Consider the following 17,739-nt stretch of genomic DNA (forward strand, 5'->3'; position numbering starts at 1 on the left):
TTTCTAATGTCTCCTCATATCCACTTATATTTCCCTTATATCTTATATTATCACTTTTAGTTGATTTTTGTCAATAATGATTGCTTCTCTATATATAACTTCGCTTTCTGCTCCTAGTAGTAGATAACCTTGTAGACTTCAGGCGACACAATGTACTCTTGTTTTCTTTGCAATGTAACAAATGTGGTGTGAAAGAAATGGAATGCGAAGTTTGACCCTGAATACAAGCCTGATTTGTAAACATCCTGAGATGGAATCTGTGCCCCATGATATCTGAGTGTTAATTAGAACACTATGAAATGTAAAAAGGTCAGCATTCTAAACTGGTCCAAGTCATGCGAATAGCCCAGATCAGGAAGGGGAGGTGTGAATGGAGAATGGATGGTTTTATTGCAGGAGGGCCAGATGAGGGTGCTCGGGTATGTGCTGAAGATTGCCAAAGTATCAGTTACAGGAGATGGACATGGGCCAATAAAAAGAGGGATATCTGCAGATGTTCTGATAACAAGGATGGCACTTTATGATCATGGAGATGTTGGGGAGTCAGAAGGAGGTGCCAGGTTGTCTACAACAAATGTCAATCTTGGGAATTGGGAACACGATGTATTATCAACAAAGAACACGCAGAACCCCTCTTTTATCTCGTGAGCCCCAATGAGGGAAAAAGAGTCTAAAACCCCAGAATCTGCCATTGTTCAGGAGGGGCGTGGTTGCATCTGGATCGTTGGTATGTGCACATACCAACAGTACCCTTGATCTGTAGCAGCCATATCAGGGGTCAGACTAAGTAGCCTCATGCAGTCTCATGCTTCATGTTCTTGCTGAGCTCTTTCTCCCTTGAATATATTGTTGTAAGCTGACGAGACACAGGAATTCCTTATCTTGTCAAAGGTCATACAATTGTATATCTTGTTCTCTGCTGTTCTCTTCTGTTCTCTCCTTATCATGGCTACCCTATAACCCAGTTCTTGTATTATAAACAATAGTGCTAAGAGAAAAAATGTTGAGGATTGCAACCCCATGCGGGAGGGGGAGGAGGAGCCGTTTCATATGTGTCACAATGTCTATAAAACCAATGTACTAATGTAAATCGGGGCTTCTGGCTCTTTGGAAACGATTCCAGCCTTAAGCCCGCGCGTTAAATAAAGAATCTCTTTTTCCTTCACTCCGTGGTCTCTCTGACTCTGGGTTCTGCAACATAAATGGTGCCGTGACTCGGATGTGGCAGGCTCTGAGCCAGACAGGTGGCAGTTGCCTGCTCTTGATCGCCGCACCGGGAAGACGAGCTCGGCGCATGCCTCCCTTTCTTGGCGCCACCGACCTTTTTGTCGAGTGAATGGGAGAAAGCCTGCACCGGGATCGCCCAAACGGTAGTGAGCAGCAAGAGAACCTTGGGAAGCGGAGGAAGGAACTTGAGCCCTGCCTGTATCGCAGCTGCAATTGAGTTGAAACCCACATTGGAAGCCTTCAGGAGAAAGGCAAGTATATGGGAAAAAGAGGGCCCCGCCTTTAGGGAGAAAGGCCACTGGGCAGAAAAAAAGAGGGCCCCGCCTTATGAAGAAGGTCAGTGTTGGTGGTATACGTATACAAAAGAACCTACTCCTTGCGGGTAGAAGGGGGGCCTGATCACACCCCCGAGTGGGCGCCAGTACCTAGCACTCCAGTACTCAGTAGGAAGCTGAGGAAGCTGGGGAAGCCGTTTTCCGCTCTGGTAAAAAGTGGGAAAAGTGGGTGGCAGGGACATATGGATGTAGTGGAGAGATTGATGATTGTGTGAGTGGCTACTGCGGTTTCTGAAGCATACCGTTGACCGTCCGGGTGCCCAGGCCAGTAGCAAAGTGCGTGGTGTGAAAAATCCTCTTGTGTCGGCCAGTGAGACCCCTTACTCACTGACCAATTCCCATTCCCTAATTGTGTCTGTCTTCAATTTAGGAGGGAGGCTATGGGTGGTGGGGGAAGCAAACCTTGCACCCCCTTGAGATGTATGTCAAACAAAGAAGGAAAAAGGTTTTTTTAAAAGATTCAGAATAGAAAGAGAAAACAGCAAAAAGCTCAAGGTCGAGCTGAGAGGAAAAAAAACAAGATCTGAGGCTGTTAATTAGAAAAATGTTGCAGGACAGTCTGGCTTTTAACAAAGCGTGGGAGCGTGAGAGTGTAAGGCCGAAAAAGTAGCTGTTAGCCTAGCGCGCCGAGAGAGGGGGGGCAGGAAAATTGCCCACAACGTTCTGAGTTGTGCAACATCATCACCTCGCCTAATTGAGATGAAATCCCTAAGAAATGGAAACTGAAAATGAAGACCCAGAAGATGAAGGCAAAATAGAAAATAAAGGTGAAGAATCAGCCCCCAGAGCACAGGCTAGACCCCTCTTCGAGTGAAAAGTGTGCCATAAGACTGTCCCAAAGCAGAATGAAGCGGAAAGACCATGTTGAAGATCTCTGTCAAGGTAACCGTGTTTAGCTTTGAACTGTGTTAGAATTGCATAGAGCCTGTAGCTACTGACCATCAGCTATATGATTTCTGAAGAGCGTAACCATTAAGCTTTTGCCGTGGGATTCCCTGCAATGAAGAAATCTCACTGATTTGAGTGTCCAGTGTTACACTGCCTAAGTGTGTGTGCTAAAGAGACCGAGAAACCAGACAGCATGTTCCTGGCCAAGCCAAAATCATGCTACTGCCATGCTCCTGAAAGCTGCAATAAACTGTGTAAGCTGAAAGACCCAACCTGATTGAGAAGAAGATATTGGAGCAACTGTCTTGAAAAACAATGAGATCTGTGTAGCTGGCTGGCTGACGCTGTCAGTGATGTTACAACTTTAAGACTGTTTTCCTGTTTGAGACCCCAGCGAAGAAAGCTAACCCGAGTTATTTGTTGCCCGTGCCAAAGCAAGAATTTGGTGGCCCTGTACCTCATCGTGTCCTGTTTTGAGCTTGGGATTTACAAATACAAACAAACTGAGAAGCTTGCCTTTGAAGTCCTGCAAATCACCCCACCGCCTTCCCGAAGATTAATGGCTGCCTGAAAAATGCAAGTATAAAGCGATGCCCATCACCCCCCAGCGTCCTGAGTTTCGGCACTCAGTGTTTCAGTGCTTTCGTGTACCAGGTTAGAAGAAAAAAAAAAAGAGTAAGTTTTTAAAATGTCTGTGAGAGAACCTGACAGAAGTAAAATAAAATTTACAGAGGAGTTGCCCAGGTTAAAGCGTCACGGCTAGAGAGCTGAGCTGTGCCGCTCTGTTTAGACAGAGGCCTTGCTAAAAAGTTAAAGGCCCTTGTCTGTCAAAAGGGGTGTAGGGCCACACTTTCCCTTTTTAAACTCATGCAAAAGTAGAGAGCCTTTGCTGGAAACATCGCATCTTCATTGCCCAGAGCCTTCACTGTTTGCCTCCATCATCATCTGGGCTTTTTAGAGACACTCTGCACATGAACTAAAATTTTAAATTGTCACAAACTTGCCATGGACAGTGCTATGAAGCTTTTGATAAACTTGAACTCTCATCGCTGTGGACCATGTGTCTGTGTTTGTAGTCAGCTCAGTGTACAGCAGGCTAAGTTTGATCTGTGACTTTTAGATTTCCTTCTGCCAGAACTCATGCAGCATAGAGTTGCCGATGCAAAAATGGTGACCTAGAACTCTGCGTGTGTGGGTATGCCCGTCCCTTGATTTTAATGAGCCCTGAGCTTTCAGCCAGAAGAGCAGTATAATTGCTGGATCTGCTCCATCATGCCTTACCATGCAAGAAGTGTTTTCCATTCATTGTGTTAAATTGCAGAAAAAGTTTGTTGTATATATTTTATGATTTCTTAGATATCATAAAATATATGTGATATTTGCAGATTAGTGTTAGTTGCAACTCCAAATAATACTAAGTGTGGTTCCCAATAGATGACAAGAAAAGAAAGACAAAAGCAAGTAGAAAAGAAGGAATAGAGAAAGTAGAAGACAGATAGAGAAGAGAGAAAAAGAAAAGGCAAAAGGCAAAGAAAAAACATTTGTAAAAAAGAAGCGTGGCCATAGTTGCCCCCATGATAAATTAAAAGCAGCTGATTGTGCCTGGAGCTTATTACCTGGGGTAAAGTAGCCACAATAATGTAATAGTTCTTTAAAATGAAGAAAATGTAACTAGAAGGAGAAGAAGAGCCTATCCCAAATGTGTGTCAGTGGGACTAGTGTAAGGCAGAAAGGTTTAAGTGAGTGAGTTTAACTTGAAAAAGACAAATAAAGAGACAAGGCTGGTGCATGGAGCAGAAAGTTTTATATAAAAAGTTTGAAACATGATCTGCAATACAGGCAGATCAGCAAAGAAAAAGAAAGCAAAAGAAAGAGAAAAAATTTGTCTTCCCATACTAATAAATAAAAAGTGTTATCAAGCACTTTGGGAAGCGAAGTTGTTTACAGGAAGCTGTGCCTGAGAACCAAGCACTTCTAGCCTATGCTGAAAATGCTTGCTAGTGTTGTGCTGCCTCATGGGTAACATGTATAGTATAAAAACCCATTTAGTGCAATAGCTCGTGGTTCAGAGAAGCTGTCTGATCCAAAAATTAAGTACGCCTGTGTGCTGTAAGTTACCCAATAAAGTCTCCTTGTAAGTAACCCCCCCCTGCTGGAATCCCAAAACACAAGTGGGGCTACAGCGCCTCACCCAGTATCAAACCCTGCTGTTAAAAGCCATGAAAGCAGGTATGAAGAAGTCAATTAATATGACCAAAGTGTCTAAAGTGCTGCAAGGTGCCACCGAGGCCCCAGAGCGTACTTGGAGCGTCTTTCAAATGCCTATCGCCAGTATACCCCCCTCCCTCGACCCAGAGGCCCAAGAAGACATGGATGAAAGAAGAAAAGAAGAAGACCCAGCAGAGGCAGAAGATTCTTAAAAAAGAACCAGTGTGCCCAGTGTGGACAAGATGGACATTAGTGGCATGAATGCCCAAATAAAATAAATCAAATACACAAAAGAGAAAACCAAAGGGGCCAGAATGGGCGAAGAGGGAGACAGCTTGAGAGGGGCCGTGACATTGACTGTGAGGGGCAGTGACACTGACTTCATAATTGACACTGGAGTGGCATCAAGAGCAAGCAAACGTTAGCCTTAAACAAGAAGTCCAAACACTGAGCAAAGTTCTTCAAGCCCAGCGCCGCTTTGTCTTAAAAAAATAAGCCATTCCCATCACAGAAGCTCATCCTTTCCAACCAAGAGTTAAAGTATGAGTTAAAGAGGGAAAAATAACACTTTGACTCCCAGATGGAAAGAACTCAGAACTGTCATACTTTCCACCCCCGCAGCTATGAAAGCAGCTAGAATTAAACCCTAGATACGTTGGACACGAGTCAAGAGAGCGAGAGGGGGAAAGTAGACCATAAACAGAAATCCTGAAAATCCTTTAAAAATCATTCTGAAAAAGCAGTAAGAAGACTCAGGCTAGACCTTACTGTGGACACACCGGGAAACTGTCCCCCTGCGTACGGTCAGACCTGCAACTGGAGAATTGAAGAAGGGGACTAGACCCTACTGCAGCTTGCCAGGTGAATAGCTGCCCAGCGTACGGTCAGATCCCAAAGAAGATCAAACATGCGTGTTGTAGTGTTAGTAGTGTTGCATTGTGTTTCCTTAATAAGGTGCAAAAAGGGGGGTCTGCCCCTGGAAAAAGAAGTTTGTCCCAGTGATTTGCTGATAATTACTGGCTTCACCTGGCTAACATCACGAGAGTAAAACATTTTTGTTTGCCAAGAGGTATACCTGCAAACAGGCTTATTAGCTCTTGCCTAATACCTGTCTGTAGACATCCTGAGAAAATTCAAAAAGATACCATGTTAAAAGTTTATGGTGTAAGTTTAACTTATTCCCAAAATGCTAATTGGGGCGTGGTTGCAAAGATCCTACCCCCTACAGAGTTCACTCTACGCACCCCCATCATTGCTGAAACAAATGCTACGTGTGCACAAATGCTTAATTGTCAAAATTTTTTCCAGAAAATACAAAGCTATCCCTGGCCCCCTTCCACTGTAATAAAATTCAAAACATATCTTTTAATGATGCCCACATACTTTTGCCTCATGGATGGTTTTAGACATGTAATTCCTGCACTTGGTCATTTATTCCTGCCAACTTGTCTGATAACCACCCATGTTGCCTCAGCCGCCAATTAAACTGGTGCCAATTCTTCCCCTGTAGCCTGAGAAAATCCGTCAACGGCAGCCTCGAGCACTCCAACTAACTAAAAATTGTAATAGTCATGTGCAGTTATATTTTGACTCAGAAAAATTGGCCTTAGCAATGTCACTGGTTAAGGTTCCAGGTTTAGCCTTGGCTGATGGTCTGGAAATCAACCGGTTAGCTTGCAGCTTAGCCAAAAGCATAAATGCCACCTCACGAGCATTGTCATTGTTAAATAAAGAGTTGCGTGATCTAAGAGGTGCAGTTCTAGAAAACAGAGCTGGTATAGATTACCTCTTCCTTCTCCATCATTTAAGTTGTAAGACACACCAAAAGCTCTGTTGTTTTAACTTAACTGATAATGGCAATGCTGTAAATAAACAAATCAACAAGCTGCACAATATAGTAGCTTACAAAACAATAAGACAAAACAATTAGCTCAATTAGTTAACCCCTTGGCTTCCAGATCTTAGCTAGCTTAAAAGCATTGTTCATCCTAATTCTACCAGTATTGTTCATAAAAGTTCTGTTATGTCTCTGCGTTCCTTGTCTTATGCGCTGTTTAACCAATCTGTTTTATGTCTCAGCTAGTAAAACTGCTGCCCTCTATGCTCTAATAGCCCAACAAGAGGCTAAGTAATATGTATGTCACAAAAAGCTTTGTATGGTTATCAGAAATGCTATAATTGTAATAAAATTATGCATTTAAGGGGGGAATGTAGCAGCCATATCAGGGGTCAGACTAAGTAGCCTCATGCAGTCTCATGCTTCATGTTCTTGCTGAGCTCTTTCTCCCTTGAATATATTGTTGTAAGCTGACGAGACACAGGAATTCCTTATCTTGTCAAAGGTCATACAATTGTATATCTTGTTCTCTGCTGTTCTCTTCTGTTCTCTCCTTATCATGGCTACCCTATAACCCAGTTCTTGTATTATAAACAATAGTGCTAAGAGAAAAAATGTTGAGGATTGCAACCCCATGCGGGAGGGGGAGGAGGAGCCGTTTCATATGTGTCACAATGTCTATAAAACCAATGTGCTAATGTAAATCGGGGCTTCTGGCTCTTTGGAAACGATTCCAGCCTTAAGCCCGCGCGTTAAATAAAGAATCTCTTTTTCCTTCACTCCGTGGTCTCTCTGACTCTGGGTTCTGCAACAGATCCACGGGACACGTATTAAGTGCTCTGGCCAAGTACTTGATAATGTTGTGGTGAGTATGTGTTGCGTAAAATTCAGGGAGATTATTTTACTGCCCAGGGCTTAGATAAGACACAGTTATCTTTTTTCTGTCATACTTAACCATTTGGGTTTAGGATATACAGCCTGGCTGATACTGTATCACCATTGCCTCAGTGGGCCATTTGCGGCGTGGACCGATCCGGAGGTGAGCAACAAACAGGGGCTAACTGTATACTAAAATCTCCTTTTCTTTCATCTACATTGGTTGTGTGCGTGTTCTTCTCCACCTCATAAGATCCCGAATCAACTGAGTCATCCTGGGTAAACTGAAATCCATATTTCACAAAGGACATAAATACAAAAATATTAAAAGTCATCCTTTCCTATACTTCAACGTGTAGATCAGGATACTTTTCTGAGTTTGGAAAAATAAATATTACTTTTGTTGCTATTTGTTTGCGGTCTTACTATTAAATGGCAGGCATAGGAGGGATATCTTATTGGGCACTCATCAAGTACCACTTGGGCCAGAACCATGAACCCCCAGTTCTGTGAGCATCTTCCTCATGTTGGTGTGTAGTACCATTGGAATGTCAGCTTGTCCCTTCTAGGCAGGAAGAGATAAAAAAAGGCTTCCTGTTTTGGCTAGGACGTTGCCTGGGCAACAATGGACTTCCTGGCTCTGGTGTCTTTCTGGCTCCTGACTCCATTCCTTGACTCCTGGATGCCTTCGTATGGGTGTCTGTGACTCAGCTCTGATAGGAGCAAGCAAGAGAGATAGACCTGGCTTCAGCTTTCTTTGGGGGGCTATCCACAAGAGACCTGCATTAGGCCTTCCCATTTACTCCTCATTCATACACACAATGGGTTAGCTGTGGTAGCAGCTCCTCTTCTTTCGTCCTCCAGGGACTATGATCACCTTGGTGCCTCCTCCTCCTTGGCTTCCTGGGGACCCCTCTCTCCTCTCTGAGGTAATTTCCATGCTTCTAAACAGAGCCAGACTTCTAGAGTTCTTAACTGGTATCTGGACCATATTACACCTGTCCCGACAGACCTGCACAGATTGCCGATTGCTTTCTGGATTCAATTCAAGGTGTTGCTCTTAACCTTTCAAGCCCTAAACAGCTTAGGACCTGGCTATCAAAGGAAGCACCTGTCTCACAATGAACCTGCCTGATGATCCATTCAGATCTGCAGGAGAGGCCTTTTGTGGTAGGACATGTCCAAAAAGGACTTTGCCTGTGTTGGCCCCAAAGTATGGAATCTGTTTCCTAAAGAACTTCACTTGGCCCCCCACTCAACTTCAATTCCCCCCTACTCAATTGGCCTCCCCACTTCAATTGGGCCTCCACTCAACTTCACTTGGCCCCCCACTCAAGAACTTCAATTGCCCCCCACTCAACTTCAATTGGCCCCCAACTCAGCTTCAATTGCGCCCCCACTCAACTTCAATTGCCCCCCTACTCAACTTCAACTGCCTCCACTCAACTTCAATTGGGCCCCTGACTTCAATTGGCCCCCCACTCAACTTCACTTGGCCCCCCCACTCTATGGGCTTTAGAAAGGGTGTAAAGATGCATCTTATCCATTTAGCCCTTTAAAATGTGCAATATTCATATTTTAGTGTTATTAATATTCTTGTTTTTATTGTTGAAAGGATTTTTGTGTTTGAAATTGTTGTATACTGCCTTGATGGCTTTTTTTTAGCAGATAAGGAGGTATATAAAAGTTAATAATAAAACAAATAAATAAATGCATAAATAAACAAATGAAGTGGGGACTGATGTATGATGGCAGGAACTTTGAAGAGCCTCTAGCTTAGGCCGGTGTCCAGCTGCAGACCCCCTAACTCTGCTTCTCCTTCCTTCCTAGGCTCATCCTTACGCTTCCTCTGCCATCTTGCCATTAGGGGTGTCCATCATTCAAAATCCAGTCCTTTGGGGGCCCAACAGATCCATGCTGTCCGTCCGGCTTGGCTTGCATTTGTGAGCTGAGCCATGGGTGTTTTCCGAAACCCGGGAACATTTTTGCAATTTTTTCTCGTCAGTAGAAAGTTGCACAAATTGCAGCCATAATTTGGTCAATTTGTGCAAATTCCAGGCATAATTTGTGCAAATTACATCTATAATTTGCACAAATCATGCAAATTTTAGCCACATTTTGTTCGCCTTTCTATTAAAAAAAAAAATCCCACTGGAAAATTGAGTTGAAAACTGTAGACTGAGTTGGGCCAGCTTGCAGGGAAGCAAGCCAAAGTCTGGGGGGCCAAGCTGCTGAAAAGTCAGCAAACGCTACCTCCCCCCCTGGATGGATTCCTTTGACACCCCTAGTCAGAACCCAGCCAGGAGCTGCTTCAGTTCATCAGTGTGGTGTATTTGGATGACCAGCTCATTGTTCAGTATGGGAACACCAGGAGGTATTTGCCTTGAGTGCCCTAGACAAGGAAAGCAGAGATGGATAATGCCCAGTACTGGGAACAGCAGACCTGGGAGTCTTGGAGCTGAGAGCAGTATTTCAGAGTGACCTTCTTGCAGTTCTGCAACCACGGTGAAGGGGAGTGGAGGATAAGAATGTAGAACTGATCCTGCCCCTCCTTCCTGTGTTCTGACCAATGAATGCAAAGGCACAGAGATGACTGAGAAGTACCTAGTACAACCAGAATAATTTAAACTCAGTGGAAGCTGAATTTTTCCTGTTGTTTCTGTTACCCGTGGACTTTGTCCTCCACCATGTGATTTTCAGTGGGGGTACTTTTTTACCCCATGAAATGACAGGAGAAATTGCTCCATTCAGTTGCACCAGGTTAGGAGGGAGAGAGAAAGAGAGAAATGAACAATGAAAGAGAAAGAAAAAAAAGACAGAATGAATGACTAATACAGCAATATATCACCAGGACATAGAATAATAGAATAGGAGGGTTGGAAGGGGCCTACAAGACCCTTGAGTCCAACCCCCTGCTCAATGCAGGAATCCAAGTCAGAGCATCCCTGACAGATGGCTGTCCAGCCTCATCTTGAATGCCTCCAGGGTGGGAGAGCCCACCACCTCCCTAGGTAGTTGGTTCCATTGTCGTATTGCTCTAACAGTCAGGAAGTTTTTCCTGATAGTCAGCCGGAATCTGGCTTCCTGTAACTTGAGCCCATTATTCCGTGTCCTGCACATTGGGCTGATCGAGAAGAGATCCTGGCCTTCCTTTCTGTGACAACCTTTCAAGTACTTGAAAAGCACTATCCTATCCCCCCTCAGTCTTCTCTTCTCAAGGCGAAACATGCCCAGTTAGAATCATAGGATCATAGAATAGTAGGGTTGGAAGAGGCCCATAAGACCCTCGAGTCCAACCCCCTGCTCAATGCAGGAATCCAAGTCAGAGCATCCCTGACAGATGGCTGTCCAGGCTCATCTTGAATGCCTCCAGTGTGGGGGAGCCCACCACCTCTATAGGTCATGGGTTCAATTGTTGTATTGCTCTAACAGTCAGGACATTTTTCCTGATGTTCAGCTGGAATCTGGCTTCCTGTAACTTGAGCCCATTGTTCCATGTCCTGCACTCTGGGATGAGTGAGACGTGTCGCTTGCCGCAGGTATTCCATCTGCCCGATATGGATTTGGGCCTGAAAGACCAAGAAAAATCATGAGTGCACGGAGGGTAAGTTGTAAGAAAGTACAATTTGTGACTGACATTGCACAATATTACAACTGATCACAGGGCACATTTGCTGACTTTTTGGAGTTTGGACTCTCATCTTTTAAACAAGCAGAGGGTGTTTTTTTGTTTTTGTTTTTTTGGTAATTAGATATCTAAATAAGCATCCAAATGAAATTGATGAGTGTAGGATATATGTTCAAATGCAGCAAGAGCAGTAAGATCTTCAGACCAGCTGGAGGGTGTTTATCCTTCCAGGCTTGAAGTAGGAGTCTCTTCGCAACTGTTAGGGCTCTCAGAGTCCACTGTTATTGTTCTTCTATTAATCCCCACAGCCAACACCACAGGAATAGAATTTAAAAGTGCATGGGCATTCCCACTTATCATAGGTTTCTCAAGAACAATTTTTTTTTTCTGGCAGTAACTTCCAGCCCAAAAGAAACCACCACAGGTCATGCCCACATCACATTCCCCAGTTATGAGTTTTCTGCATTAGAATGCCAGCATCTCATAGAGATAGCAAGCTTCTTAACCAGCTTCTGTGATGTCAATGTACACCAAATATCATTTCTTGTTGAATCAGCTTCAATTTTAAATCTTCAGAAATTGTACATGTGGAAGCTAAGGCAACTTTGTACTGATTAGGCTGTATGGAACATTTTGTTGTTCAGTCGTTCAGTCATGTCCGACTCTTCGTGACCCCATGGACCACAGCACGCCAGGCCTTCCTGTCCTGCGCTCTCTCCCGGAGTGTGCTCAAGTCCATATTCATTGCATCGGTGATGCTATCTAGCCATCTCATCCTCTGCCGTCCCCTTCTCCTTTTGGCTGTATGGAACATACCAATTCCCTATTCCAGTTTTCTCTAACCTGCTGAACATCCCACTTGAATACGTTCCAAAAGACATTTAGAAACAACAATTGTAGGCTTAACTTTCTGGAAAGATCCAATTAATTCCTCCAACAACATAGGAAATGCTGAAGCACTCATCACTGAGGACCCATATATAGATACCAAAAGAAGTTGGAATTGAATATATTGCCACCGAGCACTAGGTGATAAGTGACATCTATGCTGTAATATTGATAATGGTGAAAGAGAAGGAGAAAAAAGAAAAATAATTGTCAAAAATATAACCTGAAGATTGGAGTCTCAGGGCTCCTTCAGATGGAGCTTTTATTCTGCTACTGAGATTGCTCACTCACAGAAGTTTGTGGGCCCTTTAGATGACGTCGTGAACCTCCAGGGCGTCTCCTGCACTAAATGACCTTTATTCCATTTTTAAATAGATCGAAGATAATGAGCTATCAAATTACCCTGCTTGTGTTTTGCTTGACTTCCCTCCGTGAAAAGTGGAAAAGTGGCAAGAAGATGAGCTAGATCAAGGAAACATATGGAAGACTCAGATAAGCAGGAGGAGGGGGAAAGGGGAGGAGGAAAAGGAAGCACGGGTGAAGGGAGTCCGTTGTGATCCTGCATTTAAAATGGAAGCAGAAAGCCCTATTTTAAATGCAGAATTTTAGGCTGGTGTAGAGGTGCTTTCAGGCCGTGGTGGCTTAGTGGTTAAGACGCTGAACTGCAGACTGGAAGGCCGGCAGGACAGCAGTTTGAGACCCGAGTGCTGCGTGATGGAGTGAGCTCCCGTCTTCAGTCCCAGCTTCTGCCAACCTAGCAGTTTGAAAGCAAGAAATTGCAAATAGATAAATAGGTACCGCCTCGGTGGGAAAGGTAACAGCGTTCCGTGCACTGGAACGGTTCAGTCATGCCGGCTACATGACCATGGAAGCGTCTTCGGACAGCGCTGGATCTTCGGCTTAGAAACGGGGATGAGCACCGCACCCTAGAGTCAGACATGACTGGTTGGGAACACCTTTAGCTTTACCTTAGAGATGCTTTCAATTCAAACCAGTAAGACAAGAAGGAAAAAACAGTTCCATGATGACATGAAGAAAAGGTCTTGAGACTTCCAAAACATTAAACTTCCTTTGCTGGCTTAGCAGCGCAGTTCACTCCAAGAAGAACAATGATGTGCTAGCCTTCAGTCCCGTGGAGCAATAAAAAGAGGAGAGGGGACCACAGCAATTGCCTCTAGGAATGGCAGGATGAAGTTCAACTGGGAAAAATGGAAGTCCCATTTCTGTATGAGATATTTGGGTTGTGCCAGGAAAACGTCTGAGATAGTAATAATATGAGCTGGGAGGACCCCCAGAGTTCTACTGGAGGAGGTAGATTATAGTGGCTAGAGGTTTACTTAAAACAGGCATGTACAGCAGATTTACTTAAAATAAGTATGCAGAGATTCCAGCCAGCAGGCCTAATCCCCCTGGGGTTTCTCCAGGGGGTGGGGTGGAGGTTCCAAGCACTACACCTTGGATGAAACTCCTCAGAGGGCATCCCTGCAGTGATCTCTGATCTGAAATAGGGGATAACAGCGCAGAATCCCTTCCTGGCACATACCAGCAGTGGAACCCCCACTGTTATTTCCAATCTTAGATCAAAGACAGCAGCAGGTTGGACAGGGTTGGACTCACCCAGGCACAGGGACTCACTCATCCACTCTTCCCCCCATGCAACTGAGACCCAATGCAACTGAGACCCAATATCCTGCACCACTCATCCGTAGTACCTCCAAGATCAGAGAAATCAGCAAGGATGAGAGACAGCAGGACTCAACCTCATGGGGAAGAGTGGCCAAGTTCCAACTCCCAGGCCACCCCACATCTATTTGTGGGATGATCATAGAAGCATAGAATCATAGAATAGTAGGGTTGGAAGGGGCCTACAAAGCCATCGAGTCCAACCCCCTGCTCAAGGCAGGAATCCAAGTCAGAGCATCCCTGACAGATGGCTGTCCAGCCTCGTATTGAATGCGTCCAGTGTGGGAGAGCCCACCACCTCCATAGGTAATTGGTTCCATTGTTGTATTGCTCTAACAGTCAGGAAGTTTTTCCTGATGTTCAGCCGGAATCTGGCTTCCTGTCACTTGAGCCCATTATTCCGTGTCCTGCACTCTGGGATGATCAAGAAGAGATCCTGGCCTTCCTCTCTGTGACAACCTTTCAAGTACTTGAAGAGCGCTATCCTATCTCCCCTCAGTCTTCTCTTCTCAAGGCTAAACATGCCCGGTTCTTTCAGCCTCTCTTCATAGGGCTTTGTTTCCAGTCCCCTGATCATCTTTGTTGCCCTTCTCTGAACCCTCTCCAGTTGGTCTGCATCCTTCTTAAAGTGTGGTGCCCAGAAATGGGCACAGTACTCCAGATGAGGCCTAACCAGTGCTGAGTAGAGGGGAACTAGTACTTCCTGGGATTTGGAAGCTATACTTCTATGAATGCAGCCCAAAATTGCATTTGCCTTTTTTGCAGCCACATCACATTGTTGGCTCATATTCAGCTTGTGATTGACAACAATTCCAAGATCCTTCTCGCTTGTAGTGTTGTTGAGCCATGTATCCCCCATCTTGTAACTGTGCATTGGGTTTCTTTTTCCTAGGTGCAGAACTTGGCATTTATCCCTATTAAATGTCATTCTGTTGTTTTCTGCCCAGCGCTCCAGTCTATCCAGATCACTTTGAATTTTGTTTGTCTTCCAAAGTATTAGCTATCCCACCCAATTTTGTGACATCTGCAAATTTTATCAGCATTTCCTGCACCTCCTCCTCCAAGTCATTAATACAAATGTTGAAGAGCACTGGGCCCAGGACTGAGCCCTGAGGTACCCCACTCGTTACCTCTCCCCAGCTTGAGAAGGTCCCATTGATAAGCACTCTTTGAGTCCGATTCTGTAGCCAACTGTGGATCCACCGGATCGTTGTTTCATCTAGCCCACTTTGAGCTAGTTTGCTCATCATCATCAGGAGATCATGGGGCACTTTGTCGAAAGCTTTGCTGAAGTCGAGGTATATGATGTCTACAGCATTCCCACGGTCTACAAGGGAGGTTACTTGATCAAAAAATGAGATCAGACTTGTCTGGCAGGACTTATTTTTGACAAATCCATGTTGGCTTCAAGTAATCACAGCATTGTTTTCAAGGTGCTTCCAGAAGGATTGCTTGATCATCTGCTCCAGAATTTTCCCAGGGATTGATGTCAGACTGACTGGTCTGTAGTTCCCAGGTTCCTCCTTTTTGCCCTTTTTGAAGAGAGGGACAACGTTAGCCCTCCTCCAGTCATCTGGCACTTTCCCCATTCTCCATGATTTTTCAAAGAGAATAGGCAGCGGTTCTGAGAGTTCTTCTGCCAGTTCCTTTATTCCTCTAGGATGCGTTCATCTGGCCCTGGAGATTTGAACTCATTCAAAGTAATTAGGTGTTCCTTGACCATATGCCTATCAATCTCAGGCTGCAATCCTGCCCCTTCAACCTGTACTTCACCTTTGCCAGGGGGGTCATAGACCCTCTTTTGGGAGAAGACTGAGCCAAAGTAGGAATTGAGCACCTCTGCCTTTTCTCTGTTATCTGTTATCATTTTGCCATTGTGATTTAATAGCTGAACCACCATTTCTTTCCTCTGCCTTTTACTATGCACGTAGCTGAAGAAAGCCTTTTTGTTGTTTTTAGCATCCCTTGCTAACATCAGCTCGTTCTCAGCTTTAGCCTTCCTGACACCACCCCTGCACTTCTGTGCTACCTGCCTGTACTCTTCCTTTGTTACTTGGCCTTCTTTCCACTTCCTCTATGTGTCCTTTTTTGTTTCCAGGTCATCCCTAAGCTTTTTGTGAAGCCACATTGGCTTCTTCTGTTGTCTTCCACCTTTTCTTCTTGTTGGAATTGTTTGTAACTGTGCCTTGAGAATTTCCTTTTTTAAAAGCTCCCACCCATCTTGGACTCCTTTTCTCGTTAGCGTCGCTTGCCATGGGACCTTACTGATCATTGTTCTGAGTTTATTAAAATCAGCTTTCCTAAAATCCAGGGTACGCGTTTGACTACACTCAGGTTTTGCTTCCCTTAGAGCCAAGAACTCAAGTACAACATGGTCGCTTTCCCCCAGAGTTCCTGTAAGTGCTACTTACTCCACAAAGTCATCTCTGTTGGTTCGGATCAAGTCAAGGATAGCCAATCCTCTCGTTCCTTCCTCTACTTTCTGTAGGAGGAAGTTATCTGCCACACAAGTCAGGAATGTTCTGGAGGGGCCATGTTTTGCAGAATGTGTCTCCCAACAAATATCGGGGAAATTGAAGTCCCCCATTACTACTACATCATGCTTCCTTAAAACATTGGCTATTTGCTTGTCAAAAGTTTCATCCTCGACTTCTCTTTGATTGGGTGGCCAGTAGTAGACTCTGATCACCAGGTTCCTTTTATTTTTTTCTCCATTTATTTTGATCCAGATGCTCTCGATGGGGCTACCAAGCTCCTCCTCCTGTATTTCTGTGCAGAGAGATGTATTTTTCACATACAGTGCAACCCCACCTCCCTTTCTGTTCCTCCTGTTCTTTTTGAACAAGTTATATCCTTCAATTGCTGTATTCCAGTCATGAGAGTCATCCCACCAAGTCTCAGTTATACCTACCAAGTCATAATTTCCCTCCTGTATTAAGAGTTCAAGTTCGTTCTGTTTGTTTCCCATACTCTGGGTATTAGTATATAGGCATTGAAGACCATGTGCTGCATAGTCTGGCTTTCTTCTTCCTACATGTGTCTGAAGACTATTATTGGGTGCTATCAGAGCTGTTCTCTCCATTGCAGTGCATGCGCCTATGTCCATTGTTACCCCCAACATTACATCTCCCTTCCCTGTAGGATTCAGTTTAAAGCCTTCCTGATGAAGTTCTTCATGCTGTGGCCAAACACATTCTTCCCAGCCTTTGTGAGGTGCAACCCGTCCCTTGCCAACAGCCCATCTTTCAGGAAGTATAGCCCGTGGTCCCAGAATCCAAATCTCTCTCGTCGGCACCACCTTCGTAGCCAGTCATTCACCCGGAGTATTTTTCTTTCCCTTTCTATCCCTCTTCTAACTACTGGAAGGATGGATGAGAAAACTATCTGGGCCCCCAAGTTCTTGAGTTTCCTTCCCAAAGCTTCAAAGTCTGACGTGATCTCTTCGTAGCTCCACTTGGCAGTATCATTTGTTCCCACATGGATGAGAAGAAAGGGATACCTGTCAGTGGGCTTTATGAGTGCAGGCAACCTTTCAGTCACGTCTCTAATCTGTCCTCCCAGGAGACAACATACCTGGTGAGTCCATGGGTCTTCGTGACATACTTGGGTCTCGATCCCACACAGCAAGGAGTCTCCCACTACTATCACTCTTCTCTTCTTCTTCTTGTAGGCCTGGGTTTCATCACCTCTGTTTGACTGACCTTCAGCCTCTTGCTCACTCTCATGCAGGTTCCCCTGTAATTCTTCCGCTGCAGGGTGTTCTCCAGTCTCATCCTCAAGTACCTGGAAATGGTTCCCTAGTTCCACTGCCTCCACTGGTGCCGGGTGTCTTCTAGTTCTTCTGCTCCTAAGTGTCACCCTTTTCCAAGGAGTATCATCTACTTCATTTTTCCTCACCTCAGCATTAGGGTTGGCGGAGAATTTCTCCCCGAAACTTCGGGGGGCCGAGCGCCAATGTATTTGGCCCCCCAAACAAGTTTCGGGGAGAAATTCTCCGCACCCCCCTGCCCCCCGCACCCCACCCGGGACGGGACTTACCTTTGCCGAATGTCCCTCCTGGCGGCAGGTCCGGCCGGCGGTTCGGCGGGTCTTCGTCCAGGGCAGGAGCGGCAGCTGGTCTTTCGACCGGCTGCCGCCACCGCCATTCCAATAAAAGAAAAAAAAAAAAA

This window comes from Heloderma suspectum, chromosome 2 (genome assembly GCF_057233095.1).
Source record: "Heloderma suspectum isolate Gila_16-S chromosome 2, 16-S_ref, whole genome shotgun sequence".
Classification (NCBI taxonomy): domain Eukaryota; kingdom Metazoa; phylum Chordata; class Lepidosauria; order Squamata; family Helodermatidae; genus Heloderma; species Heloderma suspectum.